Raw genomic sequence first — 17,652 nt, 5'->3', positions numbered from 1 at the left:
CTATTTCTTTTTATACAAGAAGTGGAAACTCCAGCAATACAGGGTAGGAACTGGAACTGGGAAACCTGTAATTTTCCCCAAGCTTAAACAGAAATGTGTATTATATTGTGTATTGTATCTTACATTAATATGCCACATCATACTGCATTGTAACAAACTGCATTGCGTCCAATTGCATTGTAGTGTACTGTATTACACTGTCGTGGACTAGACTGGAATGTAGTCTATTTTGTGGCAATATTTTATATCGTATTGTACCCTCATGTCATCTTACATAGCTGACTGCATTCTACCCTGGCTGAACTGATTAACCAGACAGTCCCGATAACCCCGTGCTAGAAAGTGTTATTCATTTGTGAGCACAATCTGGACTCATTTGTCTCACTGCCAGGTTTGGGGAAGGGTGGGAAGACAAAACTTCCTGCTCTGACTTCTTTCTGTTGTTCAGGTTCACAACCTGATCACGACCACAGTTGTGATGGCTTCTGGCAGGCTTCCAGGGGTTCAGAGAAATTCAGGAAGGGTATTGCAACCATCTGGAAAAAGGTTCTTTTCTGTGATGAAAAGAGAAAAGGGGATGATGTCCATTTTTAGTGTTCCAGGCCAGCAAAACTGGGTAAACTCCACATTGGTCACATTAGCAATAGGTAAACTGCACCTGCTCTTAACCACAGCCTCATGTGTGACAAATAAAGATCTCGACGTAGTTCAGGCTACTTTCTGCTCTGAGGAGAAGTTTGAGAACTGACTTGATCGGTGCATGCAGAGTAGGGTCTCTATGGAGCAAGGTTTGAATAGCAAGTGGGTCTCTAGTAACAAAGACTGTGCAATATCCAGTGACTGGAGGTGGAAGCCAGACATTACCAGGTCAGTGTTAAGCATGTACTTTTGCCCTCCCGTCCTCTGCAAAGAGGTAAACACAGAGGAGGTATGGAGATACAGAAGATAAGGAGATGGGGACAACCTCAAGGAGGGAGAGAGCCTTTCCCCATTTCCAGGAGCAGAGTAAAGCTTCATGGATGAAACCATAATACCTATTTTTAAAATCGTAAAAGCATCCTGTGTGCTGCAGCCATAGGTAGGAGAGGCTATGCATCAGGTTTTCATGGTATGGTAGGGGCATAGATGGCACATCCAGAAAATGGCCATTCCTGCTGCCTTCTCTCTATAGTGGACAGTTGCGTGAGGTGTATAGGGACTGCAGCAGGAGATGGGTTGCACAACTGAATCGCAGAGATGTGGGAGGTCCAGGCATGGCTGCAGAGAAGCTGCTGCATGAGTCAGGGTGAGCTCTGCGAAAGCCAACAGATTAAGCAAAGCACAATTTCAGCCTAAGGCGTAAAACGGTTTCTCCTGGGTGGTAAGTGGGTGGGTGAACCTCCTGTGGCTCAGTTAGGGCTTGCACTTGCTGTTCAAACCCAGTTTCAGGCTGATCTCAATATTCATCTTGGAAAAAATGGCTTCTTTGGCTGGTTTTGAAGAAGTGATATTTCTATGAGAAATGTCTCCTTTCAGGGGATTTGACTTTTTTAATCAACAAAACAAACAGCCCTCCTTCCCCTTCACTCCAATCCCAAACCAGCACTTGACATTTTCCGGTCTTCTACCAAAGCCCTCAAATTTTTACATTTCATCTGAAAAAGGTGCCAGTTCTGAAGAAACCCTGAAATGTTCTGTGAGAAAAATAAAGAAACACTGCGACCATTTTCCACGCAGTCTTGCTTTTTCCTGTAGGCCCTGTTACAATAAAATACATGAGTTTTTCTTGATGCTGGTTCTAGGGAATTTTAATGATGTGGCCATCAGGATCCCAGTTCCCCACTCTTGTTTGCTAAACGGTTCTCTGTGCAACAACTTTGGCTGTTCCAGTGTTGCTCCTCAGTTGTACCATTAAGAAAAAAGCCAGCCCTTGGGTTTTGTACATCATGGTGGTCCTGGAGTGGCACGGACTGGAGTCCACCTATGGGGTCTGCACAGCTGTTAGCATGTATGTACGTGTGTGGACATACATATGTGTTCTTTTGCCTATGATTTTGTGTAATCAGTGCGCTCTAGGTATGCTTACGTCTGTGCGTGGGGATGAGTGTCTCAATCTGTGTGAATCTGGGAATCTCCCCAAATGTAATTTTGGAAGGTTAGAAATCGTGTGCTATGTGCACGTGCACTGTCATGTGTGTCTGCCTGTGTGTTTGCATGTTGGCACACTAAATATTTAAAGCCTCCATGCTGAAAGGCTCACCTTCCATGTCATTTATACACTCCAACCTTGTCAAACCAGTTGTCAAACTGGTGGGACCTCTGAATTCAACTTTCTTCCATAAATTCTGTTGAATTAGCAATAGTTACACTGGAGAAACACAGTGCAGGTCATGATTTGGCATGTCATTGCAGTGCTCATGTCTTTGTAGAAACATTATTCATTGCTACTGTGCTCCTCATTACAGAATTAATACATTAATCTGCTAAGAGAAGAGAATTTTGCAAAATCTGGTGTCATGGCAATTCAGTATGTCTCTTTATTTATGCTGTATTCTATCACAGAGCATTTTAACATATGTTCGGGTGTCATTACGTTTATGGTGAGTTACAGTTAAGGCTGGTTTTGCTTAGCATGGAGGGATTACCAGGGAGACCTGTCATTGTGCATATGGTGGATTATCTCTAACTCTTCCTTTATCTGCATTGCCCTGTGCTTATATTTACAGTGAATGATTTCACAGATTTCCATTCCATATCCTAGGGATTTATTTATATAGAGAGTGGAAAGAACATTGGTTTATTTTCTTTACTAATTTGTTGCTTTTAATGCTTGTCAGCTAGATTTCATTTTTGCAAGTACACAAAAAAAGGAATATGCAAAACCAGCTTATATTTCTGGAGGTTTCCCCATGTCAAAAGGATTCAGAATTAAAAGAAAAGAAAGAGAGAAGAACTGAATGAATTTTATTTGGAAGGAACTCAATTATACTTCAGTGTTTCTTTACGTAGAATTCCTGGTTTTCCATTAAAAAAACCCTTCTTCCATAACTCCTTACATTTTTCACCCGGAATGCCTTCAGGTATTGGAAAAACAAAGTAGGTTTTTGGATATAGCTGCCAAAAATAAAAGCTGATCACCTTTTAAACTTGAAAATTCTCTTTCCAAAATCTTTTAAATCCAGTTCCCAGACTTTCCTGTTTTTAATTAAACTTGAAGAGTTCCACAGATATGAACTATTTGCATGAAAACTTTGATTTAATGAGAAAAGGTATTTTCCATCCCTGGATGTTTATTATTTCTTGCAGCAGTGCTTTGGAGTCGTAGGTGAGGCACTATCCCTCTTACTCAGTATTGTGCAAAAAGCAAAGACATTTTCTAAAGTTTGGCCAAGTTGTTATTTCTGGTTTGCAAATGGGGAATGTAACATGACTTCCTGCAGCATGTATGATGACAAAGGACCTCATTGCACTCGACGTTTTGTACCACATTGCCAGAGTTACTGACGCACCCCAGAAGCGTGCACCCTGAATATAAAGAACAGACAAAGCGTCTCTTCGTCTTTTTCCTTCCCCTATTTCATGATGATGAATGTGAAGCTTTGGGCGATGAAAGACCTTATCCATAACATTTTTTTTCCCCTCAGTAAACAGAAAATAGATTTAGGAATATAAATTTTCTTCCCCTCCCCGCAAACATATTTCTGAACAACAGCGGTGGATGTAATCTTCTCACAGAAGACAAAGACAAACAAATTACTCAGGTTTTTCACACAGTGAGTGACTCTTGTTCCTTCCACCCTATTTTTTAACTGTTCAGGTTTTACTTTTTTAGCTCTTGCAGAAGCTTAACCAACCAATTTGATGAATTGCAGAAGTATTCTTGTCCTTCTGTAAGCACCGTGATTGAAAGGCCAATTTACCTATGGAAAGAGGCCAATGTATTAACCATCTCCACCTTCCCCAGATTAGAGTCTTGTTCTTTGGGGTGATGCAGGTCCAGCGTGCAGATGAGTCACCTTAAATGAAAGTCACTTTTACCGTTATCTTCTTTGGAGGAACTTTAAAACTGTTCAGTCTGCAGAATTTGTTTAAGTTTGCTGGTTAGATCAGAGATTGTGCTGAGACTTACTTTGGTACTCCCCAAAGAGACAAACCCACTGTGCTTCCGAGCAGCAGGAGAATGTTTACCCAGGCCTTACATAAACAAGAGGGGTTTATTGCTGTCATTGCTAATAGCTTTCTTAAAATTTATAAATGGACTTTATATTTTTTGAAAAAAGATTAAAAAGTAACAGTATAAAAATCCTAATAAGAAATGGTGAAAACACTGTTGCAATATCTGTTTCCTGTAAATACAGGCGAGCTTGTGAATGGGGAAACGGTAGACTCCAAATGTTTATATACTGCGCATAAACCCTTATTTGTATTTTCACATCTCCAGGACATTTTGCAAAGGAAATTCTTAACCTCCACATATAGCCACCCAGCACTGAAATGCAGCCAACTCTGGGAAAGGATTCATGTCATTGTGGAACGGGACTCACAATGAATGAAAAGAAAGAGAGCAGGAATGATACAAGAGAGAATTCCCAAATCCTTGAGGATTCCTCCAATGCATTTCCAGAGAGTTTTGGCTTAGATGTCTCTCTGAGACAGACGTATGACTAGACAGAGTCTTTTGCACCTTGAACTCCATGGCTTTTTCATAGTCCTGCTCACAAGTGGATCACACACCACCCCAAAACTTCTGGGTGCTTTGGAAAGCTGTTCCAAAACCTCCTTTGGCTTTGATGCTTAGAAATATTTGCATTTCCAGCCAACATTTGAGATGAGTTTTTAGCTCTTTGTCCTGTCGCCAGCTTTATCCTGCAGCTAAAATAATTCTTCCTCCTCCCTGCTGCTTGTCTAGAGGAAGAGTCTGTAGACCAGGCATACTCCCACTCAGCTTTCAGTTCAAGCCAGGCTCTTCTAGTCTTTTTTATTAAAAGAAGCTCTCCTTAGCTCTAACAGCTCTTGCAGCCTTTTCCTTGCATGCATTTCATGTTGCACCCATCTTGCCTGAGTGAAGGTGAACAGGCTGGTTTGTGACATTCCCAATAAGCTCTCAGCTTACACAAATATGAAAGCTTTTCTCTCTCTACAGCAATGTTCTCTCCTGATACAGTGATACAGCATCACATTCAACTTTTTCACACCTTCAACACGGTTATGGTTCATAACTGCCCCATGATTAATTTGTAAATCCAGGTTATTTTTCTTCTTCTCCTTCTTTTCAACTTGTGTGTCACAGAAATAAGGCAAGTAAGAACCCAGAGGAGTGGCTTAACCTACTGTTCCTTCAACAGATTCGTAAGGTTCAGAAGGGGATCTGCAAAATGACTGCAGGAGAGAAAACCCTCTGATTTCTTCTTCCTCTCACCCTGCCACACACACTCACACACACACTGCATTCACACAAATAAGCAAATACATAGGCGGAGGGAAATAAAACCAGCAAATGACCACCATACTTAAGCCTAATTTAGTTGAGAATGAATTAAGTCAGTGCCTTACATGTCAATTCCTGATTTCATTGCAAAGCTTGTCTTCTGTTTTAAAACCAAACCAAAATTTGAAACTTGCAGTTCAGAGAGGGTCATCTCTTCCTGCTCCAGCGTGAGAACTTTTAGCTCAACCTTTTCCTGAAATTCTCCGCCCATGGGAACTCATGTCCTTCCCCAGCTATGCGGTGACTGACTGTCTTGCAGGGTGTTTCCCCTCATGTCTACATCTCCCTTGCTGCAGCTGTGGCTCGTGACTTCTTCTTCTGTCCCCACGGACTTGCCCATTTAGGATATCGTGGAGATGGCAGTTAGGTGGCAGCCAAGTTGATGGCGATATAATTTACTGAGAGCTTTGCTTTGTGAAGCCGTCTCAAGACAATGATAAAGTTATGATCTGAAAATGGGTAGAGAAACAATAGAAAGGATTAATCCTTGTTGTTCACCCAAGAGATGCTCCTTCCTCTAGCACTGTTTTGGGGCACTTCCCTTTGTGCTGTATCATTCTCACCTGAACTCCTACCTATGCATTATAGAAATAGTTCCTTCATGTGTTTGTACATGTTTATGCATATGCCTCCATGTTTTGGACTAACAAACTCTAACCCTTGGTTAAATCTCTACTTAAAAGAAGACTAAGAAACACTGGTGGGAGTTGCAGAATGTTTTCAGGATGCTGTTTGTTGATGCAACTACTTTGTCAACCATTAGTGACTCCTCTTTTATCTTTTAACACATCTGCAACAAGCCAGCATAAACTATTTCAGTGAGAAGAGCGGGTCTCAGGACATGGAGTCACACAATCATCGCATCTGAGGCCCAAGGTCCAACATTACGCACCTAGGCTAGGTGTACGAACCAGCTCCCAAGTCTTGCATAATAAAAACTAATTCCTGCAGTTAACAATCACCTATCTGCCAACCTCTTTCGCATGGAGGTCACTATGCAGTGGCCACTGAAAGCACGTGGAAAAGGAGAATTGAAGAGTTGCCAACAGACTGGTGTGTGTCAGACACCCCAACAGATCCCAGGGCAGCGAGGCAGAGACCTCTTCCTAAGACTTCTTGCTTGCCCCCAGGGCACTGGGACTATCGGTCCCCAAACAGATGAACCCATGACTCAAGCTCATTTAAAACCTCCCTTTTTAATTAGGGAAACAGTTTTACAGAGCTGTTTTGGTTGCTGTGGGTATAAGGGTGAGTTAGGTTATGGTTTTTTAATGCCACAAGGGGAAAACAAAGCCTATCGCTCAGAAGTGACATTTTCTTTTCATTTTGTCTTTTGTAACTAAGATAAATAAAACAAGCATTCCAATTTGAGACTGAAGTTTGTTGTTTTGAACTTCCTTCCTCTAGAAATGATCCTGGAAGAGATTTTTTTCCACCAGACAGTTCAATTTCTGTGAAAACAAAGATCTTGGGAAAAGAAAAAAGGAAAGTCATCTAATTTTTGTCTTTTAACAGCTGGTCACATGAGATATGACTGTGCAGTCTCTGCTGTTCCTCAGTGCCACCCCTCAGAGGGCTCAAATGCCTCATGAAACTCAAACTTATTGGCACTACAAGACTATTTCATCTGGGTCCCATCTAATATGGTTGGTGCTTTCAGTTCTCATTAGCTCAGGATTAGGTGAATAATGAACTGTAGACACCAGAACCTAAGTACCAAGACATTTCAAGCTCATAGACAAGTCGAGCAAGCCTTTTTAGAAAAAGATTGTTGAATATAAATGTCTAAATTCTGCTTACTTGGGTCTTTAGCCAGACATCTCTTATTTTTTATCCTGTTCTTTAACTAATCTGTGCCTCAGTTTCCTCTTAGGTTAAATGAGGATAAATAAGGTCACCACTTCAGAGGAGGAGGTGGGGAGGGAAAAGGATACTTTAATCTTCCCAAAATGCTCTGAGGTCCACAGGGATGAAAATTCTCATTTTACCCATTCTCCAAGAGTTTTCATGATCAAGAAAGCTTGTCCCAAGCTAAGGTGTTTGTTCTATGTGACTCTTCAGCCACAGAGAATAAACCTCCTGCTGTTGACCATAGTCTAGGGACTCAAACCCTCCATCTGGGTAAAGCTGTAGACATGAACCAGGAAAGAAAGCGAAGTCTGGACATCAGTGCTGAGCTGAAACTCAATAATCTCATACTCTTTCCAGGAAAAGCTAAGAGCCAAACACGCAGCTCATTCCTGCTTTCCATCAGTGCCACCACAGGGACCAGAGAAAGACCAAGCGCAACCCCAAGGAAAGGAGGGAGGAGCTGGGAGGGCAAAGGAAGATGCAGCAAGGGCAGACCCAGGGTGGGAAAAGACATGACCTGACTCAGACCTCCAAGACACCCATTGTTCCCAGTTGCATATCTTCCTGCCAGTAAGAAAGAAGCATTGCCAGTTCATAAATAAAACTGTGACGGGGAAAATCTTAGCCCCATCCCTTCTTCCCAGCTCTCATTCACCCCTGTTGAAGAGGTGTGAGAAATGCCCAGGGCCTTGTAATGGAGAGCAGAGGAGAAGTGAGAAATGACTGCTTTTCCCAGCAGGGAGAGAGCTGAGATAGGTCTAAATTTGCATTTAGAAATGCTTTTTTGACAGTGATGTTTTCTACTGGGTGCTGAGAGACCCCTCTGGGCTTGGATTGTTTCTCAGGGTAAAAGAGCCAATAGCAACTATTTTATAACCAGAAAGGAGAGATGCTGTGAGGGTGCTCTGTAACAACTTGAAGGGTCTGGGAGATGCTTCACAAGCTGCATCCTCTGCTAGTGCAGGGTGTGCTGGTTTTGGCTGGGATAGAGTTAATTTTCTTCATAGTAGCTAGTATGGAGCTGAGTTTTGGATTTGTGCTGAAAACAGTGTCGATAATACAGAAACGTTTTCGTTATTACTGAGCAATGCTTACGCAGAGTCAAGGCCTTTTCTGCTTCTCACCCCATCCCACCAGCGAGTAGGCTGGGGGTGCACAAGGAGCTGGGAGGGGACACAGCCGGGACAGCTGACCCCAACTGACCAAAGGGATATCCCATACCATATGACGTCATGCTCAGTATATAAACTAGGGGGAAAGCTGGCCAGGGGACTGTTGCTTGGGCTGGGCATCAGATGGAGGGTGGTGAGCAATTGTTTTCATTTGCATCATTTGTCTTGTTTGTTTTTGTTGTAGTTGTTATTTTCCTTTTCATTACTACTACTACTACTACTACTACTACTACTACTACTACTACTACTACTACTACTATTATTATTGTTATTATTTTATTAAACTGTTCTTATCTCAACCCACGAGCTTTCTCACTTTTACTTTTCCAATTCTCTCCCCCATCCCGCTGGGGCAGGGGGGGAGTGAGCGAACGGCTGTGTGGTGCTCAGTTACCAGCTGGCATTAAACCACAAGACAGAGAAAGGAAGGGTAGAACGTTTGCATGGGCGTAAAGCAAGAAGAGCCTGTCGCCATGTGCTGTGGCAGCAGAGTATACCCCCAGCACTCAGTAAATGGCAGCAACAGGACATGGCCAAGGACTGGTGGTGTTGCTCATTGGTAAGTCAGAAATGTAGGACCACAAGAGCTGTCATGGCAGGCTGGAGCTGTGATCTGCCTTCTTCAGAGGCTGCAACAGTACACTGGAAGGTGAAATGCTGTCCTGAGCCATCAAGGGTAACATCCTGCTCTAGGAAATTTTCTTAGGTGCTCCAGATTGCTTTAGACTGTGAAAGCTTAGAAAATATACTTGTTGTGTATTATGATATTTCCTATTTATGAATGCAGTGTTACCAACAGGAATATCTATGCTGCCTCATGGGTTTTTATTTTAATGATAGCCAGTGGCTAGGCATCCATATTTGTGGGATCAAGTAAATCTAATTTCCTATTAGCTACCATAAGTTATTTCCTTGACCTACAAATTCAGTATCTGGTCTGCAGAAATCATCCATGGTCTTTCTGTCATCATTGCTGAGAGGGATGCACTGTGAGAGAGCAGTTCAACCCGCTGACATGGGGACCCATCTCAGGACAAGAGAGCTGCTGGTGCCTCTGCTTGGATGGCAGAGGTAGTCTATAGTATTTATTCTAACGTTAACTCTCCTCAGACTAAAGGCACTGCACACAAATGCCCTTTCCCAATCTATTTCATATATCCATTGGTACTTTTATGTTCAAGAAAGAAACAAAATAAAAAAAGGGGAAAAAAAAACAAATCAGAGAGACTCAAAGAATTAACAATTAACTTCCTCTTCATTAGGTACCTCATTAAGCACTAAACTAATGTTGGATGCTTGAAGTAACAGACCTCAGCCCACATAGTGAGCAATCCCTGTTTGAAAAACCTTTTTTTCTTCCCTATCTCTTATTTTTTGAAGGTGCAGGCTGGGAGAAGAGATGAAACCCAAAGAAAAAAATGTGCTGATGTGAATGCTTGGGCTAATGAGGGTCAGAGACTGGGAGGGTGGATGAGGACTGTAACTGCACATGAACGGCAATTGGAACGTGGGTCAAGGAGGAGAGGGTGATGTTAGCAGCAGGGCCAGGGAGCCAGCAGGGATCATATCCCTTTTCCTGAAAAGTGAAAGGGTGAGGAACAGGGAGGGAACTTGAGGGAGAGGAAGAGCTATCCCAACTCCCTCTGATTCAAGCATGGTGGCCCCAGAAAGAACAAGAAAGTTCCCACTGCCCTGATGGTGTTCCCTCATGTCTGTGAGTTCCGTGTAAAACTTTTAAAGCTGGCGTAAGCCTCAGTGTGGGGGAGCTGACAAAATTGTCTAAGTTACCCTGTCCGACCTGTTTTGGGAAAGACAACCCTCAGGAACAGAGGTCCAGGTCTCCATATAGCCCCACCAAGTACCTCCAGTGGGTGATGGAGGTGGGAAGACATGACGCTAAACCTCATTCCTACCTGTCCTTCTCCAGCTTGGACACAAAGCAAAGATTAGCAGATGGAATAGCATCTGGGATGACTGGATGCACTAGCACTGGGGGTGCCTGGAGGAGCACATTCACCCTGCAGACCTCATGATCAAGATTGTTTTGACCCTGTGCATTGGATCCTTGTGTCAGCAACAGGTGTCTGCCCCGTGGAGGTGAATGTTATGAGCTGAGGAACATGTTTCTTCAAGACATGCTCTTCAGTACATAAGAACACACAGAAAAACTGCTCCTCATTAGTAGCACTCCAATGAGGGTTCTCTCTGGCTCTGTGACAACTCTTCAGGGACCAAGGGACAGACCCTTACACAGTGAGTGATATATCATTACCTATAGGTGAACCCTCAGTGCAATCTACTCATGACCACGACCCCTCCTGCCTGGAAGGTACTAGGCTCTAAGAAGTTAATGGCAATGGGTTTTTGTAGCTTAGGGTAGAAAGAAGATGCGGTTTTAGCTCTGGAAGTACTTTCACTGTTCAGGCCCAGGATCATACAGATTTGTAAGTCCTCAGCACCAGTGCTGTTCCAGTCTATGTATAATACCAAAATGGTGCTAAACTGTATCTTGATCTCTAGCTTCCTCCTAGCAAAGGACAGAGGGAAATTTGCTCAAATTCTTCTACACCTCTGCTCCCATCCACAAAGTGAAAGACCACTGTGCAGAGGGCAACTTCGACCAGAAAATCGATGAAGATTTGACTGGCAAAACCCAGTTGCTAACGTGTAAGCAAGATAAAATGAACAGTAAGCAACCTGAAATCTCTGGAAGATTGAAAAGGACAATGGATCACCCAGACAGGCTCTAAGGTGAAAGGATCAAATATTCACTGACCTCAGACATGGCACTGCAGCACTGAGTGTAAAGAAAGCTGTCAGGGCAGTCAGGGATAGATGAAACAGCAAAGCACAGTGAGGCAAAGCCTCAGTGCTTAGTGGGACCCAGCAGACTTTCTTCTGACAGTGGGTAGCTTGAAGCTGGGTGAATCTTTGTTAAATATTAAATGAAACATAGATCAGATCTTTAGGAGCAAAAGACAAGGAGATCAAGGGTGGTTCTGAAACACTGAAATGATGGCAGACAGTATTGTCTGAAATTCTTGTCTCTACTTGTTTACTAGCAAATGCAAAATTAAATAGCTCTGTACCAGACCAACATGATGATATCAGAACTGCATCCTCAAAGGTGAATTTCAGTGAAAAAAGATCCATAAAAGAACAGAACACCAAGAAAAGTGGCCTGGAATAATACATAGCACCCTTTGCCTCTCCGTCATTATAATCAATAGTAGGGGCGTCTCATCCAACACATTGGTGAGTTGCCATCTGTCAGCTGGTCTGGCATGGATGGTTTTGTGAGGTTCATCTCAACTGAAACACCTTGAAGATGGTTTAAGCGATTATATTTTACTTCATACCTGGGTTTGACTCAGAGAGCAAACAGAGTTGAGTACCTGGGCTTAGTCAAATTTGGGCTGTTAGACTATGGTGAAGTGATGACCATGGAGCACCTGATGACCTGCTGTCAAACTAGGCATGAAATTACCTTAGTCATTTCACTCCTTACTGTGAGGCATTTCCAGCTCTTGTCTATTGCCAAAGGTTTTGGCTCAGTCATTTGTAAAGGGGTGTAAATCACTCATAGATGAATGGTATCATATTCTTGTCCATGGTCAGAACTGAAATGGACACTGAGCTAAAGCAGTCCAACCAGAATAGGTCTGACCTTGGCTCTTCTACCCATGTTATGAATTCTACTTCTAGATACACAGCTTTATTATCCATATATGCTGATCTCATGTTCCCTGCCAGAATTTAATGCTCTCTATATTTAAGACCATACTCAGACCACTTACTGCAAATGGCTAATTGATGTGCAAGAACCTACTACTGTGTGTAAAGTTTGAGACTGATGAATGTGTCTGCTAAAGAGAGAGGCCAGACCTTGGATCCCTACTCAGTCATTACAGACAGGCACCCCATGGTAAACAATTTGAGTCCAGTCCTTACTGTTCCCCCTTGGTTGTATAGTGCAGAGAAGAAGACTCACGTTTGCCAGCGCTCTCCTGATCAGCTTTTGCAGCTGCCAAAACTGTGTTTCACTGAAAGGCATTGGTTTATTGAAGCCAAAATTCTTCTCGTACATCCTTTTTGATAGGAAGCTGTTTAAGTAGATTGTCTGATTAGGTCGACAGCAAAACACCTGAATCAAAAGTCAGCGGTTCATCACTCCAGTTTCTGAAAATAGAGGAGGTTTTTGGAGGTCCAAAATTCTCCTGATTATGATTCCAAAGGCAATAACCAATCATTTGTGCAGGAGAGCAGAAGAGAGCTGGCAGGACAGAGGGGTGTCATATGCCAAAGACAGCCACAAGTTTGGTCTTGCTGGCTTTTTTATTTAATCTTAAGTCCTGTAAATTTTCCATTTCTTCGTAAAGTCTGACTTATAGCTTGGGAATCCAAAAAAAAAAGAAGAAGGGGAAGCTTCTGCTCCTTTTCTCACAGAAAGCAAATCACAGAATCACAGAATAAGGGCTGGAAGGGACCTCTGGAGATCACCTAGTCCAACCCCCCTGCCAGAGCAGGTTCACCTAGAGCAGATTGCACAGGAATGTGTCCAGGCGAGTTTGGAATATCTCCAGAGAAGGAGACTCCACAACCTCTCTGGGCAGCTTGTTCCAGTGCTCTGCCACCCTCAAAGGAAAGAATTGTCTCCTCATGTTTAGATGGAACTTCCTGTGACCAAGTTTGTGCCCGTTACCTCTCGTCCTGTCACTGGGCACCCCTGAAAAAAGACTGGCCCCATCCTCCTGGCACCCACCCCTGAAGTATTTATAAGCATTAATAAGCTCCCCCCTCAGTCTTCTCTTCTCCAGACTAAAAAGACCCAAGTCCCTCAGCCTTTCCTCATAAGAAAGATGTTCCAGTCCCCTAGCCATCTTTGTAGCCCTTTGCTGTACCCTCTCCAGCAGCTCCCTGTCCTTCTTGAACCGGGGAGTCCAGAACTGGACAGAGTACTCCAGATGCGGCCTCACCAGGGCAGAGTAAAGGGGGAGGATAACCTCCCTTGCCCTGCTAGCCACACAGTACTGCAGCCCAACACTTCATTTCATCGCAGACAGCTGCCCCATCCCTTGCTGCACTCTTTATATTTTGGGGTATTATTGCTCCGATGAATAGGATGCAACAGGCACCTTGTTATTCATTGCTTTTGTAAGGAAGGGGAGTAATATTAAGCCTGAAATATTGTTGCTGGCAATGATAAGTGAAATCTCTCTTTAGACTGAAAAATCAGAAACGTCCTAATTTGTGAGTGAGGATTGTTCTGACACAACCCATCCCTGGGTGTTATTATAGGTAAAGGCTGGAATCCAGGTCGGCAGCAGCTGCTGACTGGCCCTGCAGTCTTGCTTTATAGTTCATGAGCAGTCACTGGGCACATGCATATTCATAAGCAGTGTGTTGGGAGTGGTGATAAGAGTTTCAGAGAGTTTCATTCAATAAAGTCCGGACCACACATCCACCAGCCCAAGTGCATGGGTCTGCTCTCGAGTGAAAGAATCACGGTGGGGGAGTAGAGGGAGAGCTAAAGTGAGGCAACTTGGCATGGACAGCAATGGAGTAAAAGAGTGTTTTACTTCATGTCACGAAGCAAATCCCGAAGCACAGCAAAGAGGTAATGGCAGTGCCACAGTTAACCTACGTAGTTGCTTGTAAATAAACAGTAGTTCAAGGAGGACTTTCAAAGGCACGAGCAAGCAAGAGAGGGGTTTTGGCTCAGTTCATGGAGCAAGCTCACATGAGAAGGAAGGAGCTGATACAAGCCAGCAACAAATGTCTATGTCTTCACCTCCCACAGAGGAGTAGTTGTGCTCACACAGTGGTAGCTGGCAATACCTGTTGTTGGTACAGCCTAGGCACAAGTGTTTTCTCAGGGTTACTCTTTAAACTGATGTCCTGTAGATGGGATCCTACAGACAGATGCATCCCACCAAGTCATTGCAAAGATTTAGGGCAGAGCCATCAAGAATTCTTTTAGTCATTCAAAATCGAGGGGAAAAGACTCGTCCACTTCTAAGAAAATTGGCTCCTCGGCAGCAGTGAGTAGTGAATCCTATTTGTTGTCCATGGATAAGATCCTTGTGTCCAGGAACATGCTGTCTGCTGATGTCTGCACAAACCTTTGGAGAGAGCGTGAGGTGGTGCCCACCTGCTCCAGAGAAGTCCTGCAAAGCCCTAAGGAACTCGTTCCATGCAAGCTCTAAACTGTGCCCATATTTTGTGTGCAGTTCACACTGCACGTTCTTCCAAGCTTTCTGTGAAGGCTGCTTTGGTGGTAAACAAGAGGAATGCAAACAGGAACGGCCACAGCATTGAGATACCAGTCTACCACACAGGGAAGCCAAAAACACAGCTTGCACCCAGCAGAAGCTTCTCTTTATTATTATAGATATTACAGTAGCATTTAGCTCTGACTGGGCCCCTGTTGTGCTGGGCTTTTCGTACACATGTAATGAGGCAGTTTAGGAGAGATTCATCAGACAAATGGAGCCATCTGTGACAGTCACCCTGAACTCCCTTTGCAATCAACAGGCACTTCCAGAGGGTAATTCGTCTCGTCCTAAAGTAGCCAGCTAAACAAGAAGAGATGAATCATGTTTTAAAATGCCTGGTTTTCTCCCTCTATTAAGGGGGCTAGCTGAGCGGTAGAGGTCTACAGTACATGTCTTTACATGTATTAGAGATGAATCACATATTCTTCTCCTTTCACAGGTGCTGAACTTGGGTGCAACAGCATTTGCTATAGGCCACACAGTGAGTAAGTAGCAGATGACCGTTTTGCTGCCTATTCCCGAGGTGTTAAATTCATCCAAGGGTGCCTTTCTTCCTCCCTCAAAGCAGTCTGCAAACATGAAAAAACGATGCCCTGCTCCTCTGGGGTAGGCACTTGGCACAGACCCTCACGAAGATTTTGGCTTTGTCCACCCTTGGAGAGAGCAGGCAGAAATGGTCATTTCCTAGAGCCTATCTCTCTGTGTTAGCACTAGAAAAAGCAAATAGTGCAAGTGTGGGTCTCTCTGCACTCTCAGGTATCTGAAAAACTGCAAGATCCTGACTTGCAGGTTGGTCAACAGTTAGATGTTGTTCTGAAAAGAGACAGGGTAGTGTATTGGAGGTCAGGAACTTAGGCATAGTGTCCTTGAAGGCAAAGACAGAGAAACAGCTCTGAGCATTGGCTTCCCAGTGGCCAAATCAGGAATAACAAACAGCCACTGGACTTGGGCAGGATGGCTAGGAGAGAGAGTTGCAAAATGTCTGCTGGAGCTTTGAGCAAGAGCTTAGGGTGGGCAGTAAGTACTGCTATCGCCTGGGCAATCCCCTTGCCTTGCTGGTAGGGCTGAGGCTCCCTTTTATTGCATTCAAGTGACACATTTTAATGAGAAGTAGGTATGTTAATTGCTTGGGATGTTCCTTCCTGATAAGTTCCTTTCAGAGCTGCCTGGTAAATGGGTCCCTTTTCAGGCCACACAGACACTTTAAAATATCCCCAGATGCTCACTTGCTGCCTAAGAAGAAATCCACTACCCCAGCTGCATGCTAAAGAAGGGCTGCACACTCTCCATGTCTGTCATCATTGCAACCCAGAGCCCAATTGCATAGCAAAACCATTACAAAAGTATCTACAGTAGTGCAAAGGAATCTCACCAGGGGATAAGTCTTTGTCCGAGGACCCTGTGATATGATATGAGCCTACTGAAGTAGAGAGGAAGAACTTTAAAATTTTGCATGTCTTTATTTATTGGGTTGACCTGATTAGCCTGGCTAGTTTTGGATTCTTGCCTCTCCAGAGCAGGAGAAGTTTCCTTGAAACTCTCCAATATGTAAATTTAAAGAAAACAGAATTACCCACAGGATCTCTCGGATTATATACATATATAATTTTGTCTTTCCCTACCATTTCTTAATAGCGTCACAGGCAATTTGCACTCCGACTTGGCTATAACTGCAAAGAGGATTACCTCTTCCACAAGCAGCTATGGCTCACTGTCTCTTCCTGCCCTTTTAAAAAAACATGTTTTCAGTCTGGAAAGTCCAGAGGAATGTCAAAGCATGGTGCTGTCTTAGCTGCCAAGTCCTACCTCTTTGCAAACCAGCGACTGAGTTACAATTTGCTTTCATCTTCATTTCAGAGCCTATGGAAGGTGCTGTGCCGTGCGTAGAGTCTGGGACTTTCTGTACCAAGGAAAAAAAGAAAAATCACATCAAAGCTGTCATTCCCTTTGGCAAGCGATTGTATTATAGATGCATGAGGTGTGCTCTAAAGTCTCTCCCCATTTACTTGCCTATCTTCCGCCTGCTGTGGATTTCTCCAGCGCTCATTCATAATGTATTCTGCAGTTTCATGGAAACGACCAATGTTGGGCTGCACCGGGATGGCTGTGTCTGTTTGGATTACCTTTGGGAAGGTGCTGATGAGAGGTGGCAGGGCTATTACGGAGGCGAGCAACTCTGGAGAAGAGCTATGTTTCAGTTGAGCACACCTGGGATGCCCAGAGCTGACAGTGATCACATAATGCAATTAAAAAGCAAAGTTCAGGAGGTGTCAAGCTGTGCAGCGCTTGGTCTTGAAGCATCCCGGAGAGCCTCCTTCACATCCCATTTATTGTGAGAGGGATACAGCTCAGCAGTGACATTCCTTTTTATTCATCTGCATTCCCCCATTAGCAACAGGATACACAAACTGAAGGCCACTAACCAAGTACAACTCCTGCTAAATACTTTCAACGAGATTCAAATCCTATATGTAACCAGTAGGTTTTCCCAGTAACTTTTCGCTCTAACTTGCCTTAGGAGGTGTTGAGGGGTGGGGCAATGGACAATAATTTAATGCTAAATTGGACTTAAGTAAGACAGGTCCCATGAGGAAGAGAGGGAGCTAGTACAGCTCAGTGGGGTGGGGGATCTTTCATTTATCACATTAAATTGGATCCAAATCCAGGGCCTGAAAGCCAAGCATAGATACAAGCAGACTAAAAACATGGTACAAACATAGCTCATTAGGATAGATAACCACGGGAATAGAATATCTTTTCTATCAGCTAGCTCTTTCTGAAAAGGTTGGGAGCATTTCAAAAGATAATTATTACAGAAGCACTCTGTTGGGGAGATATAGGAATTGTTGGGAGAATTTAATAACCTGTATCATGAAGTAGGTCAGGC

The sequence above is a fragment of the Gavia stellata genome, chromosome 3, assembly GCF_030936135.1.
Source record: "Gavia stellata isolate bGavSte3 chromosome 3, bGavSte3.hap2, whole genome shotgun sequence".
In the NCBI taxonomy this organism is placed as follows: domain Eukaryota; kingdom Metazoa; phylum Chordata; class Aves; order Gaviiformes; family Gaviidae; genus Gavia; species Gavia stellata.
Note: the sequence above shows the minus strand (reverse complement) of the source record.